This window comes from Aegilops tauschii, chromosome 6 (genome assembly GCF_002575655.3).
Source record: "Aegilops tauschii subsp. strangulata cultivar AL8/78 chromosome 6, Aet v6.0, whole genome shotgun sequence".
NCBI lineage: Eukaryota > Viridiplantae > Streptophyta > Magnoliopsida > Poales > Poaceae > Aegilops > Aegilops tauschii.
In genome coordinates this window covers 402,656,293-402,672,951 of record NC_053040.3, presented here as the reverse complement: position 1 = coordinate 402,672,951, position 16,659 = coordinate 402,656,293, and the positions used below count along the sequence as shown (strand labels likewise).

Sequence of the window (16,659 nt, the reverse complement as noted above, 5' to 3'; positions counted from 1 at the left end):
ACGGAGTTTCAGTTGGATCCCACAAACTTGAATGTTAGCAATCATAAATAAAGTGTTACAAGAGCCATAAGAAACTAACATCAAACTAGTAAAACTAACCAGTTTTGGCAACGTATTTAATTACACATGAACTAGCAAAACTAATAAGTTCTTGGCAACGTATTAAAGTAACAAGTCGGTACCGTTTACCAGCAACACAGACATATGTAAATTTCTTTGATGTAAGCAAAATGATTCCAAAACACACACATATATATATATATAGAAACTCTATTTTGGACCCAGGGTCAAGAATTAGTAATTTCTTGCCCCGGTCGGACGAACCACGCCACGCCCCACCCGAGTTTACTCCTCCCCCTGCCGAAAGGCAAGCAACGTACACACTTCCGTGCCTGTCCAACGTAATTTTTATTTTCAGTCAAAATAAAATTACACCGACGGTTCGTTCCTAATTCCCACATCCCACAGCTCTCGCCCCCATCTTCCTCGGAGAACCTTCTCTCTCCACATGGCTGGATGCGAGCGGCTGCTCCGATCAACATCGCGACGGTTTCGGCGAGTTGATTCGGCTGCGGGAGGATTCGCGGCGTGGTGGGTGGCCTTGGCGGCGTGCAACACTTGGTGGCCTGGTCAACGGTAGGCTACACGGCGGGCGGAGGGAGAGGAACGGCTCGCCCACCTGCAACCTCGTCTCCAGCAGGAATCGAGTAGGGCCATCGCTCCCCCACCTCACTCTCCACCAACAGGCTGCTAGTACTTGATGATTGCCACTCGTACGTGAGTACCACACCAGCCACCTGCAACGAGATCCCCTATCTCCAGATCCAAGTTACCTGAATTTCATATGCCTCCCAAGGTTAGAGAGATTTTGATTTCGGTCCAATTTCCTCGACATGTGACCCTGTTTTTAAAATACATAGAGAATTGTGACCCATCTTTGTTACTGTAAGCAGTCTCGATTGTGAATATCCCCAATTGCGTCAATTTTTTCTTTCTTGCATCGAATTGTCTGAACCAGTCCAATTTTTGTTATGGTGGATTAATACTGGGTTAGATTCTATGATTCTGTGATGGACTTAAACTCAATGTGAATGATCTGATGTAGGTAGATTCAGTTGCAGGAGCTCAAGTTTCTGTTCTTGGTTGGATCAATCAAAATCTTGTTTATGTGATGGTATTATGAAAATAACAAGTGGAGGCTTCATATTGCAGGCAACAAGAAGAGCACGCATTAATTATATTCTTATAACGCTGGTCTTGTTTGCTTTCAAAGTAGGCTGCCCATGCGTTTTTACAACACATACTCATGACAAATGGTTCGGGGTTCATTCACCCATTCATCTTTTCCTACTAGCTTTTTCTCATCATTGTGTGTGAGGGAGCTAGTTCTCTTTGTCTTCATGTGCTTGACGCATGGGGTGATCTTGAGCCTGAGTCCAGCGATCTTCTTTTTTTAGTTGGTTGTGCTACAGATTTTTGTTTCAGGTTTGGGGGTCTAGTACTGTTTTTCATCGCAGAAAGGCCTGCTAGTCGTCCATACATACTACGGGCTTGCTTTATTTGCAATTGCTCTTTTCTATGCAATTTTTATCAATGCTGCCTTTTCTTCTTCAAGAATTGTGAAACTGTTATTAAAATCCTACTTGTTTAATCAGATGCCTAGTTGTTTATTTTAATTTCAGTTGACTGTCTCATATATTATTTTTGAAGGTATCACCACGAGAAGGAGAAGCAAGGGGAAGCTACATTTCCAAGCAGATGCCAACTGTTGCAATTGGAGTCTATAACTTGTTCTCATGGTATGCACAGTCGTTTATGTACTTTCCTGGGTTTACATGCCCATATATTCTATGCTAGTTCATCATAGCCGTAACCATGGTTTGACTGTTCGTTTCTATTTACCAGCAGTCATGTATTAATCATTTTTTAATTTTTTCTCCATCCTAATTGATCTTGCACTTATTGACTAAATAGGTGAATGGATATTTTATCTTGTATGCTCTGTATACAAGTACTATGTACTTCAATAAATACTAATGAAAGTACAAAATTGACATGCAAAAAAATTGGCTCACCTTCTGTGTGTTGCCAAGGAATAATTTCTTATCCATTATGTGATGAATTCTCAAATTTTCTTTTCTGATCATGCTCATTGTTGCTACCCAAATATAAAAGTACATAAAACTTGGCACATTTACTGAAACAAAAATTCTATCTGTCCAATATCTACTTTCTGGTAGAGCTTGCAGACTTAGCATGTATTTTACCGAAAAAGGGTTGCCCCCCGCTTTATATTATAAAGCAAACATCACCACATACATCCGAGCGAACCGATACAAACACACCCACCACGACACATAGCACACACCCAAGGCAAGATACAAAGGTGCCGGGCACCGACACACCACTCGGACGACAACCAAGCAAACTAGAGATGAACCAAGAAGAACTACTTGGAGCCACCGAGGAGGGGTGAGACGGACAAAGACGGAGCAAGGACTCCAGGACGGTGCCTCCCAAAAGGGTACGACCACGGATAGCCGCCACCGTCCGATCCGAAGATCAAGTTTTCACCCGGAGCCACACGGAGGAGTGGGAGCACAGCGACGGAGCCTTCAAGAAGGATACGACGTCTGTGGACGCCGCCGTCATAGAACAGCGCAAAGCCATCGTCGCAGACCCGGCCACCGGCGAGGAGGACCCCTAAGGACCGCCACTGACCACCAAGAAAACTCACCAGGGAGCCCATCTGCGCTGCCGCCGTCGTCTAGCCGGCGGGACGCCTGGATCCCTACTAGCACGCCCACCAGCCACCGCTGCTGCGCCTCCACCACCACCAGCCGCGGCCACGGTAGGAGCGGACGCCCGCAGCCCGCGCCGCCCTCGGCCCGCGCCGCCTCGGCCCAGATCTGGCCGTTCGTCGCCACCGGATCCCACCGCGCACCACTGCTGCTGCAGCCCCTTCACGCTGCCGCCCACAGCCCGCGTCTCCGCCGCCGTCTGCTGCCGCCGCGCAGCCACGCCCCGAGCCAACGTCGCGCCGCCGCCCGACCCTGAGGCCCGCGCCCGCCGGGCCGAGCAGGGGAAGGAAAGTGCCCCGCCACCGCCAGCACTGGCCGGGCTTTGCCCGCCAGTACGTCGAGGCGGCGGCGAGGGGAGGGAGGTAGGAGGAGGGGGGGAGCTGGAGGCGGCGCTAGGGTTTCCCCCCGGCGCTCGCGGGAGCGTCACGGGAGGGAGAGGGAGAGGGGGGATCCCTGATGGTTTCTGTCTCGGCACTTGGTATTTCTTCCATGCGGGGTGTTTGTGTTAATGCCTGAGTGGGAATTGCTGCAACAGCAGTGATACACTTTGGGAGAAATCTGGGATAAAGGAAGGTGCAGGCTCAAAATTTCATTCACTAGTTAGTTTTGAAATAGTTCCTGACCGTAGTTGTTCCAGAATCCTGCTTTGTTGCATTTATTACTAATAAGCAATCAGATTTGCGGGTTCCTGCTCTATATTGGAGCTTGAATATTTAGCACCTCTTTTGGCACATTCTGTAAACAAACAAAAAAAACATGACTTATGTTTACCGCATAACAATTAATCCCATAGGGAAGGTCCATGTCATCTTTTTTGCTTCAGATTATTATTGCCGTAAGGCATTGATCTTGTTCATCTTTAACCTATTTACATGTCTCTTAGAGCTATCTTTTAAAATATGATTAATTACTTGTAAGATGTGTATTCCTCAGGTGATTTACGATTTTAGTGATTATTTGTGTGCTTGTCCATTAAATGATTATCCAGTCTGCTATTGATAGCCCATCGTTTACAAAGACAGTTTATGGGCTCCAGATTTATTTCTATTAATCTTGTGCTTCTAGGAATTGGTGGTGGCAGTCGTCTCAAAAAGACAGTGAGTGCAAGGCGCTGGTTTCCTATGATGTTCTGTTATGCAACACCGTTTTGCTTTTCATTCGTCGTCCAACAGATCAAAAGTAGTCTCAGAAGTAATGAAGGCTGTGCTTGACGCCTGTAAATTATCTGATTGACGAATTCTGAATCATGTGGTCCTGTGGAGACATTTTTCCAAGTTCCCTTGATATACTATTAAACCTGGTAGGTATAATTGTATAAGTACACCTATAAGCGTCATCTGATATAGTGGATGCTCTCAGTCAATGACTATACTTATTGTCGCCTTTGTTGTATGCTCTTCCCTTTCTTTGCAACCAGTGGCATTGTTTTAGTTCTGGATCTTTCTTAAAAGAGCAAGTTGTATATGTCTCCTAGTAGAGAAAAGACAAAGCCGTATACTACCTCTGTACCGAAATACTTGTCGTTAGGGAAAACAAGTACAAGTTCCCCAGCAACAAGTATTGTGGCACCGAGGGAGTATTACACTGAATTTATCAAGCAAGCATGCAGTTCTTCTATGACTACAAATGTTTTGCAATAATATATAGGAAGGAATCCACGCATTACCACTACATTAGTTCATGACTATGATGCATGGGAAAGGAACTATGGTGGTACTGTTTATGCCATTTATTACATGTAATTATCAGCAAATTATAAAACATTGGCAATCCGAAAAAACAAAAAATTGGAATTTCCTGTACGTTCAACTTTTGCAAAAATGCCTATGTAATCTTACGTTGGCTAGAGTGGTGGGGTGAGGTAATCTTACAACTCATGCACTGTTTCTACGTTAGCTAGTGGGGAGGTAATACGTTAGCTAGCTAGTGGGCAGGTAATCTTACGTCTCATGTAAGTGATTACGGGAGGCTGGTTGGTTTGCGGTGGCGCACCATCTGGCTAGGGTGAGGAATAACAATATATATATATATATATATATATATATATATATATATATATATATATATCTTTCCCTAATAATAAAGCGGCTATCACTTCTGCCCGCTTGCTCACCGTCGTGGTGGTTTTGCAGAACAGTCCTTCTGGTTTTTAGTAATCAACCCGTAGTCCCTTTTTTAAGTGGATGAGAAAATGTTTCGTTTTTATAAAAAGGACCCTGCATTGTTTAGTATTCAACCCGCAGCCACGTCCTATGTAAAAAACAACAACTTTTCTGCCTATACAGAGCCGCCGAGGAGGAGGAGGGTTCTGGCGGCGGCCGTAGACGCGGACGTTACGGAGGGGACGGGATCCAGCGACGGCGCTCCGGATCTGGTCTGGAACGGCCGGATCTGATCTGGAGCGAGGCGTCGGCGACTTGGAGGTGGAGGACGCTCGAGCTCTCCTTCTGGATCGGGTCAACGCGGCGGCTCGAGCGGCTGGGGGCGGCGCGGGTGCTCGATGCAGAACGGCGGCAGCGGCTGGATCTGTGGCGACGGCGGCTGGAGCTTGCGAACGGCGGCGGTGGCTGCAGCTGTGGATTGCTAGCCGCGGCTTCACTGGGGGAGCGCAGCTGCATAGTCCGTCGCTCGCGTCGCTGCTTCGCCGGGAGGAGCACCGGCTACGTCCCTTGCCATCCCCACGGTCGCCGCTGCTGCTCCAGACGTTGGTGATGGAGAATCGCTCCTTGGTTTTCGTTGCCGCCAGATCCCCAATCGCTACCTCGATCTCGCCATCACCAGCCCGGCAAGGGCTTCAATATCCTCAGATATCCACCAGCGAAAAAAGAAGAAGCTCTAGCCCATGTGGTTGACGGCGTCTCTTGTCTTATTTGCTTAGCGTATTTATGTTTCATCAGGATGCAAGTTGCTGCTTGAGGAGTGTTAGAATTTGTGAAATACCGATTTTCTCTTTGCCCCAACAACATTACTTTGGTACACTCAAAACGCCAGTTGCCAGAAGTAATATGTGCTTCCTTTTCACCAAAGAAGATTTATACAATCTGATCATCTATACATTGGACAGATAAACAATAGAAAGGGAACTCAATCTGATATATTTTTTGTTCAAGTCCAGATATAGAAACCATAGATTGGTAAATGCATCTAAATTCTAAACTAAAATTATGCTTAATGTGAGAGGAAAGCGAGGTTTTCGCTACAGTACTGATGGTTAATATCAAGTATAACAGTGAAACTGCACTACTGTTTGTTCGTCGTGTTATTCAGTTAAAGGTTAATATCTCCAAACTTCATTTTATCTTTTTGTAGAAGCTCTCGCCTAACAACTTATTTTCTAGGACTGTTAGTATTTAACAAATTTGCATCTTGATGTGGCTAATCGGTGAAGCAATTCCACTGTAAACATAAGTGCGTATGTAGCTCTTTTATTGCTACTAAAATTAGTCTGCTCATTAAATTTAAATGCAATATCAATTCACTCTGAAGAGGCTTATCCTCTTTCACTAACTACATATTCGTTTGACCTGTCAAACAATCCTAAGGATCCCTTTAAATTGGTTCTAAATGTTTATGCAGCATCAGTGTTATATGGTACCAGAAAACATGTGGAGAGAATACTTAGTTCCGTTGAGAAAACAATAGCTGAACTCTTCTAGGTTTTGTTAGATCAACTGGCTACTTTGACAGATTCTTGCGTGGCTGTGACGGGTAGGTACCATGCCCTCTCCCTCATCCTTCCTGTACTCCCCTATCTCTTATTTGCACACTCCCCACCCAATTTTTTTCCTTATTTGCACATCTGTTATAACAGCAATGTGACATTATGGTATGATATTTGTAATCATCCACTAATATGGCACCTTCAGTTCCAAAGTAAATAGATTTATTTGACTCTTTTTTGTTTACATCCATCGTGCAGACAATGATTAGAGGGAAACAGTAGTGATAGCCTGACTTATTGACTTACTTGGGCTTGGTACAGCGCTGCCGTATACTTAGAGACACTATGCGATGCTAGATTTGGTATGATGTGATGGTGGCTGTGAATCTGGCAGTGAAGGAGGTCACGACGGAGCGGCTTCTCCATCATGGTTTGTAGCACTCGATACCCATACAATTAATTAACACTCAATTTTCTAGCACTCGATACATCATGGTCTTCTTGTCTTTTGTTGTTTGGTTGGTGTAGAATCCGTCACCTCTTACCAGGGGGCTTTAGCTTCGAACCTGACTCTTTTAGTAGTTTGATTGTTGCAAGCGTGGAATTGATCGCAAGTACTTCTACAGATCACAACATCTATGGTGTCTCAGTCTCAAGTTCATAATTTCTGCATCATTTGAATTGTATACAACAAGATACATAAGTAGTAGGTCTCCAGCCGACACAAAAAGGCAGACTTGATCTATTTCAATTCGTTAATACATCTATTACAACTTTTTTTTGATAAAACATCTATTACAACTTACTACATCAAGGACTGATGTACTTTCGATATTATTTCTTAATAAGATCAAATTGGAAGAACATTGATGGAACATATTCTTTTATACTCTCCTTGCTTGATGTATTGCATTTGACTGAGATGATCTGCTCGATGCAGGTTTGGAGCCGACCAAGGAAGTTGCAGTTATACAGAGTGTGAGTGCTTCAGACTTTTGAGAGCTCGAGGAGGAGGGGCGTGTGGAGGTTGTTGCCGTCAGTGCCTGCCCCAGCGGTCTCCATTGCCTGCTCCGGCCAGATTCAGTCGGACCTATCCTATCGGTTCTCCATCGCTTCACTCTGCTTCATGTGCATCTGGGCAGAGGAGACGATGACCCGACCTGCCTGGTCGCTCACCACTGCCTCCCAGTCTCTGTTCTTCACCAGTCACACGTACTCTTCCTTATGTGGTAATATATCTCAAGGCATTTTCTGTTGTTATATGGAATTATTTACTTACAATTATTTTGTGGGTCCTTGGAGTTGTTTGGTTGCATTCTATATAAATGACACTCCGACAATTTTTTTATGTTCATCTAACAATGGAAAAGATTCAGACCTTTGATTCCGTAGAAATGATTTTATTGCTCGAGTACAATATGTGTTTACCAAAGAACATGAAAAGGGCAAGTTTTTCTACATTGAAACTTTCATTAGGTAATTAACTCTTGCAATTTTCTTCTACCAAGCATGGATCAGCTCCTGTAGTAGCTATGTTTAATTTGCAACTGAGTTTACTCATGGTTATAGGATTTGCAGTAAAAGTGCCGTCATCTATTTGTCTATGTATATACAATGGAAGAAAAATCTGGAGGAAAAATCTTTAAGGCCTGTGGCGATCCACTGATTTGTGTTCTATTCCATTTTCACTGGCAAGTTCCGTTGAGAGAGTTGATTAAATCGATCTAGCTAGCTCAGGTCCACGTAGATGAGCTTATGAACGGCAGGGAAATTAATTAATCAGCAGCATCCATGCTTGGATTTGGGTCAACATTGGAATGATTATCTCTGATTTTTGTCGTCGGTGGCTGAACAACGCATCTCCTCCTATCATCGTGCTGATCTTTGCTCTATGTCATCTTCTCTGATTTTTGTTGTGCTGCTACATGTGCAGGTGTTTGAGGCAGGAAGGGTGATTAGAATCGATGAGGAGCAGCAAGAAACAACAACTATTGCCGGCCTAGCTGCTTATAGGGACAACCACACGGTGTATTAGTGTCTCGATCTAATTCATTTAACCACACATATACCTTGGATGACCAGCAAGAAAAATTTAACCATTATACCTGTAATATCAAGTGGATTATCTTGGGTCTCTCACTCTCTCCAATCCATGGATGATATGTGTGGCCCAACTATTAGCAATCTTGCAGGTGTAGCTAATACAATAAGTTTGCGTTTCACTTCAGAATTCAGAGGAACTGAACGTTTATTTTACAGTTCAAACCAATTACTGGTCTATTGCAAAATGATAGTCTCGTGGTACTATAGGTTATCAAAATATAATCTTCACCATGGCCAAAGGTAAAATTCGTTTAGGGTATTAGTTTGTTTCTTCCACCAAGACAAAGAGCTGGTGGCATAAGGCGATGAGATGGGCTTCTACAGCTCTTTATTTGGCAGTTCACTTCTCGAATCCCTTCTCTGTTGTCATGAAATCTCGGCAACACAAATTTGTGATCTTGCCAGGTAATCATGCTGATTGAGAAAGAAATGGTACCCAGGACTATGTACTGTACTAATATTCAGAAAAATGTATGTTTGTATCTCTTTCAGGTCCATGCTAGCTATTTCTTTGAACGACATTCCGACAATATGTGCAAAAGGATGATGCCCATGTGGGCTAAATTTCTCTTTGTAGGTTACAAAAATTGGTCTTCTGTGGGTTACAAACCAAAGCTTGCTTGCATACACTCTGATGCTCCAGTTAAAGATGGAAAACTATAATCTACTGTGATGAGTAAACATCAGTTGCTGAATCCATTCTCTTGTGAATACTACTGTATCTCTCTCATCTCTTCTGTTGAGTGAGCGTTTGCGATGGGACAAAGAGCACAAGAAGTGTACAAATGAGCTAATGTAGGGCGGCTGACGATCAGACGATTTCGGGTCCGTGATAGCTATTTATCATTTTGAAGCTATTCCTTAGGACACATGATTACACTACATTACAAGTTAAAAAAATGTGCAAAGTTGAAGTTGGTACTAAAGCGGATTGCTTTTTTTGATCTGCAAAAAAATTTCAGTCATAATATGTGCCTTTCAAGTAGAAACACAAGATTTGTTTCTCCCGTTGCAACGCACGGGCCCTTTCCCTAGTGTGTGTCTATATATAAGTTAAAAAGACGGTGTCCCTTATATAAACCTGACATTTGTCTATCTATGAACATGCAAACATTACTAGTGCTACAAGTGATAACAGCAAACCATTTAAACAAACAGGATATCAGAACGTAACTTACACGTGAATTCTGCTGCACCCTAGAAGTACATATGACTAGCTATCTACGTGCTTAAGTAGCTATTTAAGTTCAGGTAAACAGGTAATTCTTAATAGTAAGTATCAAACACATAGATAGGCGCGGTCTATAATAGGATTAACAGGCTATGGCATTATGTAGTCAATAGCAAACTAAATTAAGCCAAACAACATAATTGAACAATTTGCAATAAGTGGCTAACTAAAATTCCGAGAAGCAGGTAACTGAACTTACACTAGCTCTTTGTACAAGCACACTGCAACTTCTTTTTCGCTTACAAGGTTCTACGAAGGAGTCCATGTCATCAATTGCTTGGATACGCAGTCCCAATACTTCTTTCTTCCCAACTGCATTGGTAAGTCGAATGGTTAATCTGATAAGATGGTGCGTCCTTGATATGTTATATGAGGACGGGTTGTCAGACTGTTGTAGCCACACACACACTGGCTTTTACTGTATATTTCATGCGATTACATTTGGCATATCAGATCTAAGCAATCTACAATAGGATGAAAAGACTGGCATCCTTCACATTATTGGCGAACTCAGTTCATACAAACAAGCAATTCAACCATTCTGTGGGTAAAGCAAAAGCGCCACTAGAATAATTTTCACTACCCCAATCGTACACGCAAAAAGGGGCGACGCCACCGTAGGGGCTGGTATGGGCGGCCGCCTCAGGTGGCTGGAAAGTGTGCACCTAGTTTGAGTCGTCCAGGTTAGCCCAGACTAGTTTTGTTCGTCCCAACGCACGAGCAGGCAATGTAAAAAATGAAGAAAAACGTTTCAATTTGGATGGGCCAATAACGTAAGTGCAAGGCAGCCCTATAGCAGGCTCGCGGTCTAAGCGAGCGCCTCCCATATCGATCGACAGCAGGAAAAATCCCAATTCGTTCGCTCCAGCCTCCTGCCAGGTTCGCTCCTAACCTAGCCGCTGCTGGACAGACCGACACAGCACTTCCTCGTGCCCTCGTTGGACGCCGGTCACCGGGCTTCAAGCGAATGGAAGGACAAGAAGATGAAGATCCAACCCTGGGTGTAGCCTGCGTGGGAGGCAATGTCGGCAGCACGGGCATGGCATCGAGCTTGCGCAAACCGACAGTCGCAGCTTGCAAGAGCAGCATGCGCTACGAGCAGGTACATCACATCCCTGATTATATCTAATTCAACGGTTCAATTTCTGGCCAATAGTTAAACCTGACGGTGTTGTAAAACTGCTTGTATGTAGGGAATCTATGAGAAAATGAAACCAAATTTTCTTATTTTATAACTCTCCCAATCAATACTGAACTAACTGAACCTGATGTATCTAATCAAGTTTTCGGTGCAAACATACAAGCTCATGTTGTTCTTAAGCCCGAAGTGTCTAATGAACAGACTGCTAATGAAGGATTTGATGCAAACATTTTACATGCTCCTGGTGATGAACATATAGTGTCTAATGAGGGATCGAATGCAAGCATTTTGCAAGCTCCCATTGAAGGATTTAGTGTCTAATGATGATCTGCTATGTTGAGAGAGACATAGAGATTTGCAGGCATTGATGACAAGAAAATCTATAATACATAAATAGTTCATCCCCACTATGATATTTCTCTTGACATGCAGCCCATCCACATCAGCAATATTGCCACATCAGCATTTAGTTAGAGGCTTACATGCAGGGCCCACACTGCCCACCACGATAGGAAACATGAACGTCAGCTTCACCATTAGCATGCGTGTTCCACTTTCGACTTATTATGAGCCACGCAATCAATTAATACAGTATGGAAACCGAGGCGAGCGAGTTGGCCTTCTCCGCTTCCTCTCCCTGGTCACCGCTTATTCTTCCCCTTCCCCTTCCCCTCCGCTCGGTTTTCCCAAGCCTCCCCGTCCCCCGAACTCTTCCTCCCGCTCCAAAGCACTGCTTGCCGTTCCGGGATCCCTGCAATTCGTCGCCGATAGGCCTTCTGATTGTAGACACATCCGAGCTCCGGCGCTCGCGTTGGATCCGTTCATCCTTTACGTGGAAGGAGTCCATCGATGCGGCCATCCTCGCGCACACCGTTGGTCTGCTTCTGGCTCTCCTGACGCGGGCAACCTCGGACGCGCCGCTCTGCTCCGGGTTTCCTCGCGCTGGCGTCCTCGGACGCACAAGACGCGCCCATCACCATCGCGGCCCGATTCCAGTGTAACGGCCGTGCCTGACCTGGCCATCTCTGTGAAGCCAAGCGAGTTGTGCGCACGCGTTGCTCTGCTCCATGCCCTCCTCGCGTCGACAGTCTCAGACGTACCATGACCATCCCTGTTGCGGCCACGTTTCCAGCGGATGAGTTTGGGAAGGAGAAGGTCGCTGGCCTCACAAATGCCCTCTTTATGTTGCTATGAACACCCGCAAGCCCAACTGAAAAAGAGCATAAGCATCTCTTCTCCTTGCGATTGGCCCGTCAGGCCGTCAGTGCATGCACTTGTTAGCTGTTGTATTTTTGGATTTCTGGTGGTGCTTTGGAGGATTAATCTTCTGTCTTTTTTGATGGATTTCCATGGTCTGCACAGCTCCGATGAAGATCAGTACCAATGGTGAGCTCGAGCCTCCCATATGTTCTGGATTTCTTTCTTTGTGATTAGATTAATTTCCTGTTCTTATGTTGTGTTTGTACATTTTGTGCCGCTTGCTGGTATTTCTGAGGTGCTTGCTAGCTTGAACTTGGGGAGGACGGCGACCTACGGACTACAACAACAACGCTTCTGCAGTTTAAGGTCAAGTGCTCCTGTGTTGATCTTCAGTTTGTTATTTTCCCAGATGTACATGCTGGAACACTGTGCAGCCCAATTCTATGTTGTTCTCCGGATAAGTATAAATGTCTGAGAATGAATTAGCGCTTCTTGATGTGCAGCCTAATCCTAATTCTGAATTTCATATAAAACCATCTGGCAGGTTTGGTACGTACGAGCCCCATCTTTTACAATATTTTGATTTTTATCTGCACTACACATGCATTGCATTTGATTCTGCATATCTTAGATAGCCAAATCATGTGATTTCTTATATGTGCTACACAGCCTAACGGGTAATCTTTCTGCACCCATACGAACCTTCTTAAACATTGGGTTAATTTTCTGAAAAAATATTGGGTAATTATTCTCCTTTTGCGTGGAAAAAATAAATAGATTAATTGACTTCACAAAGTAACAATTTGGTCCACTGTTTACATAAATTTAATTGTCACTACTTGTATTTCCATTGTAGGAATCATATGCATGGGTCCTCTCACACAAGTGATTTCTTTTGTTGGGAATAAAAGAAACATGTGATTAGTTAATGGTTACACCAATACATCCTGTATATCAGGGTTGTGACCTTTCATCGCAAAGTTGATCAAAGTTTTCAATATTGGGTACATACAATAGCTGATTCATTGTATGCTTCCACCCATTAGTTTGTAAACACTTTCTCTCAGCGCCGGAGATGGCTTATGAGAATGTTACTTCTTTTTATAGTGGAACACTTGAGGAGGATAACTAAATTGCTTCATGTATCTATATTACATGTTATGTAAATCTTTTTCCTTGAAAAAATAGTTCTATAAGCCCAATTTTTTTATTCGTTTTATATAATCATTCCCGCGGCAACACGCGGGGTATCTTCTAGTTATAGTACATTTTCCTGGCTTGAGGAAACGTCGAGGCCACCTACCAGAAAGTCCCCGTATCATGACAGCGTAGCATAAATACTTTTCTAATCTGTTGTTTGAAACTATTGGCATACTTGTTCATGATAGATATATTGATATGCAGTTTGCGCACCGGTTATAGGTGCAATTACACTTCGATATTTTCAGCCAGAGAACGAATAATTCAAGTAGGTACATACCATGTTAGTAGTCCTTGTACACCATGTTTCATTTTGTGTTTTTTGGCGCGTACATCATTTATTGTTTTATAATCTGAAACTACTTTGGATCATTAGCTGGTTTTCAAAGTGCATGTAGCTTCACATTTCTCAAGTTATATTGATTTTTAGAGTGCAAGTGCCTTCGTATTTTTAAGTTAAATTTTTGCCCCTGGTAATTTTAATTCGTGGATCCGCCACTGCACACAAATCATACACGTAGGCCAGTACGAATTAAATGAAATGCAAGGACTTATGCTAGCTCGTTGTACAGGCTCATTGCAGCTCTGCTTGTGCTTGGGATGTTCCATGTACAAGTCCATGTTACCACTTGCTTGGATGTGCAGGCCTTGTGCTCCTTGCATCCCCCTCTGCATTTTTGACACGAAAAATGGTTAATCAAATACGAGGAATCGACCTTGCTGTTGTACTGGAGGACAAGTACTTACAAGGTTATACCGGTGTGCAGGATGTGTACCAGATCCCGTAGCGCTGTCATGCTTCGCTAAAAAATGGTTTTGCTTATTTCAGATGATATCTTCAGAAGAAATAAGAGTTAATGTCAGAGTTGCATAGGCGTGTAAGCTAAGAGAGTAGTGAAAGGATATCCAAACATCGTCGGAATAGTGCACAAGGGAGTGATATGTGGATACCTAGTTCGGGCGGGCATTTGGCCATGCTCGCCTAGCTAGAGTGCGGGTCACTTCAGAGCCGTTGAGGGTGTTGCGATGGTGTTGGCTGACCGCGCACGGATGCAGATCTTGAGTGGCAGCGGAGCTCTACGATGTGATGGACGAGACCGTGGTGAAACCCCAACGGCCTCGGGGGGGGGGGGGGGGCGGAGGTGCGACGATGTGCTCGGTGAAGTAGCCCCGGTGAGGTGGGAGACCGCGTCAGTGAAGCGCACCTGATGCGGTGGAAGTCGGTGTCTGTGAGGCACGTCGGTTGCGGCGGCCGACGTTGTCGTGGACCACCCGGTGTGGTGGACGAGGGCGTAGATGAGGTAGTTCCGGTGTGGGGTGAAGCGCGACCGTCGTCTTTGTCGTCGTCGTCCGGCACAGAGGTGGGGAAAGAGATGAGACGAGGGGCGATTCGAACTTAGCTTGGGTTGGCGGCAAATTAGGGATTTGAGCGCTCTGGACACGGAAGGGGACGATGGAGAAGGGAGATTTTGCAGGGCTAGAATTGGGGCCGCCAGATATTTCAATCCGAAACGTGGAAGCGCGAACTTATTTTGTTGCCGTTCTTTTTTTGGGGGGGGGGGAGGGAGGGAGGGGGTGGGTTGCTGGGTGCTAGCGTTCGTACGACACACGCGGCCACCACGACACGACCCTGGTCTGCCTGGTGCGCCTACATTTGAGAATGCAAACGAATCTTCTTTCATTTGCAAACGAATCTGAATGTATTACCATGCCCGTGTTTTCCTTGCAAATAATTAGTCATTCAAAACGAGATACTAGAAATTAATTAATGAGGAGTTATTTGAATTATAGTGTGTGTCACATAGCAATCTCCAATTCTAACGTGGATTTCGTGGTATCCACGCTGCTTTTTTAATACAAATTCATATGTATATGATGAACACCATGGTAGTGAGAAACTTTGGATGGATTCAAACATATGACCTACAAAATAGCACAACAATCGAGTCAATGTCAACTTTTCAAACCTAGTATGGCACGAATTCCAAATAATTACGGAAGCCATATCCATGGTCCTCAATTCAAATCTTACAATGTACACTAAATTGAAACATCGATATTAAGTCTCGTACTATCCACATTCAAATGTTGTTTTTAGCCACACCCCCATCGGCACACACGCTACATACTTCCTGTATTGATCAATCTTCCTCTCCTAACCACATTAGGAAGCTATCGGTTTCTGACACACGTTCATTCTTTTTCTCCATGTTTTGATCTCTAACTCTCTCAACCACACAACCCCCTTTTTCCACTATGTTACCAAATGTATCTACCTCTCACACCCGCCATTGCACTCCATGCCAAACTCTCTCTCTCTCTCTCTCTCTCTCTCTCTCCCACCCTCTCTCGGTAGATACATGCATTGCCTATCTAGACCCCACCTCTCGTGCGCACGCACGCACGTTGTCTATCTAGGTCACTCTCTCGAGACTGTCTCACTCTTTCTTCCACATGGTGGGCCACAATCGCTCAATCTCGCTCTCTTTATCTAAGTCTCGATTAATCTCGCTTTCTTTCACACACAAATGATATATCTCCCTGTTCGGGCCTCGATCGACACACACTATACTCTCTCACGCAGATTGTTTATCTAGGTCAGTCCATCCAAGCCGCCCACTCTTTTGACCTCATGGCGGGCCACGCTCGCTCAATCTCTCTCTCTCTCTCTCTCTCTCTCTCTCTTTGTATGTCTCGATTGACCTCGCTCTTTCTCGGACATAAACGATATATCTCCATGTTTGAGCCCAATTTCACATATTCATATTGTATACTCTCTCACGCACATTGTCTATCTAGGTCACTCTCTCCAACCCATCACACTCTTTCGATCGCATGACGACCCACACTCGCTCAATCTCTCTCCCTTTATATATGTAATCGATTGACCTTTCTTCCCCCCACGCACAAAATATATCTACATGTCCGTGACTGGACCATCTCTCAAGCTCTATCTTACATCCCTCACCCTTCCCAAAAGCTCAATCGGACAATATCTCTCTAGAGCATATATATCTTTTCAACGAATGCCGGACCACACTCACTTTGTCTCTTTATCTATCCGTGTCTCGATTGACCTCGCTTTCTCACGCCGTATCTTCCACACATTGAAGCTACCACTCCATCCCTCGCAGAGCCGGAGCTATTTACATTGCGAGGGGGACTCCAACCTTGGTTTAATTTGTGAAGGCATTTATTCCTGTGGGTTTAGATTATATTTTCGTAGCATTCGGCCCACAACTACTCCAAACACCGTTGCAACCCCCGCACCTCCCCCAATTGATTTCCCTCTGGCTCGGTCATCGCTGTCTCGCATGTCATT

The 16,659-nt window shown here is 44.5% G+C and overlaps 3 long non-coding RNA genes across 5 annotated transcripts; all 3 read left to right on the top strand.

The window, feature by feature from the left end:
- The first annotated feature begins 406 nt into the window (after window positions 1–406).
- LOC109758328 (uncharacterized) lies at window positions 407–4,193 on the top strand. The gene is made up of 3 exons (XR_002231780.4): window positions 407–856; window positions 1,711–1,799; window positions 3,867–4,193. It is a non-coding gene; the product is annotated as an uncharacterized lncRNA (long non-coding RNA).
- A 2,416-nt stretch (window positions 4,194–6,609) lies between these two features.
- LOC109758327 (uncharacterized) lies at window positions 6,610–8,601 on the top strand. The gene is made up of 3 exons (XR_002231779.4): window positions 6,610–6,892; window positions 7,403–7,691; window positions 8,396–8,601. It is a non-coding gene; the product is annotated as an uncharacterized lncRNA (long non-coding RNA).
- Window positions 8,602–12,205: 3,604 nt separating this feature from the next.
- On the top strand, window positions 12,206–13,339 carry LOC141026250 (uncharacterized). Of its 3 annotated transcripts, XR_012187998.1 has the most exons (4): window positions 12,206–12,323; window positions 12,433–12,503; window positions 12,641–12,686; window positions 12,994–13,339. It is a non-coding gene; the product is annotated as an uncharacterized lncRNA (long non-coding RNA). The 3 variants fall into 3 exon arrangements; XR_012187997.1 differs by lacking the exon at window positions 12,206–12,323 and having other exon boundaries at window positions 12,400–12,503; XR_012187996.1 differs by lacking the exons at window positions 12,206–12,323; window positions 12,641–12,686 and having other exon boundaries at window positions 12,381–12,503.
- Window positions 13,340–16,659: the final 3,320 nt, after the last annotated feature.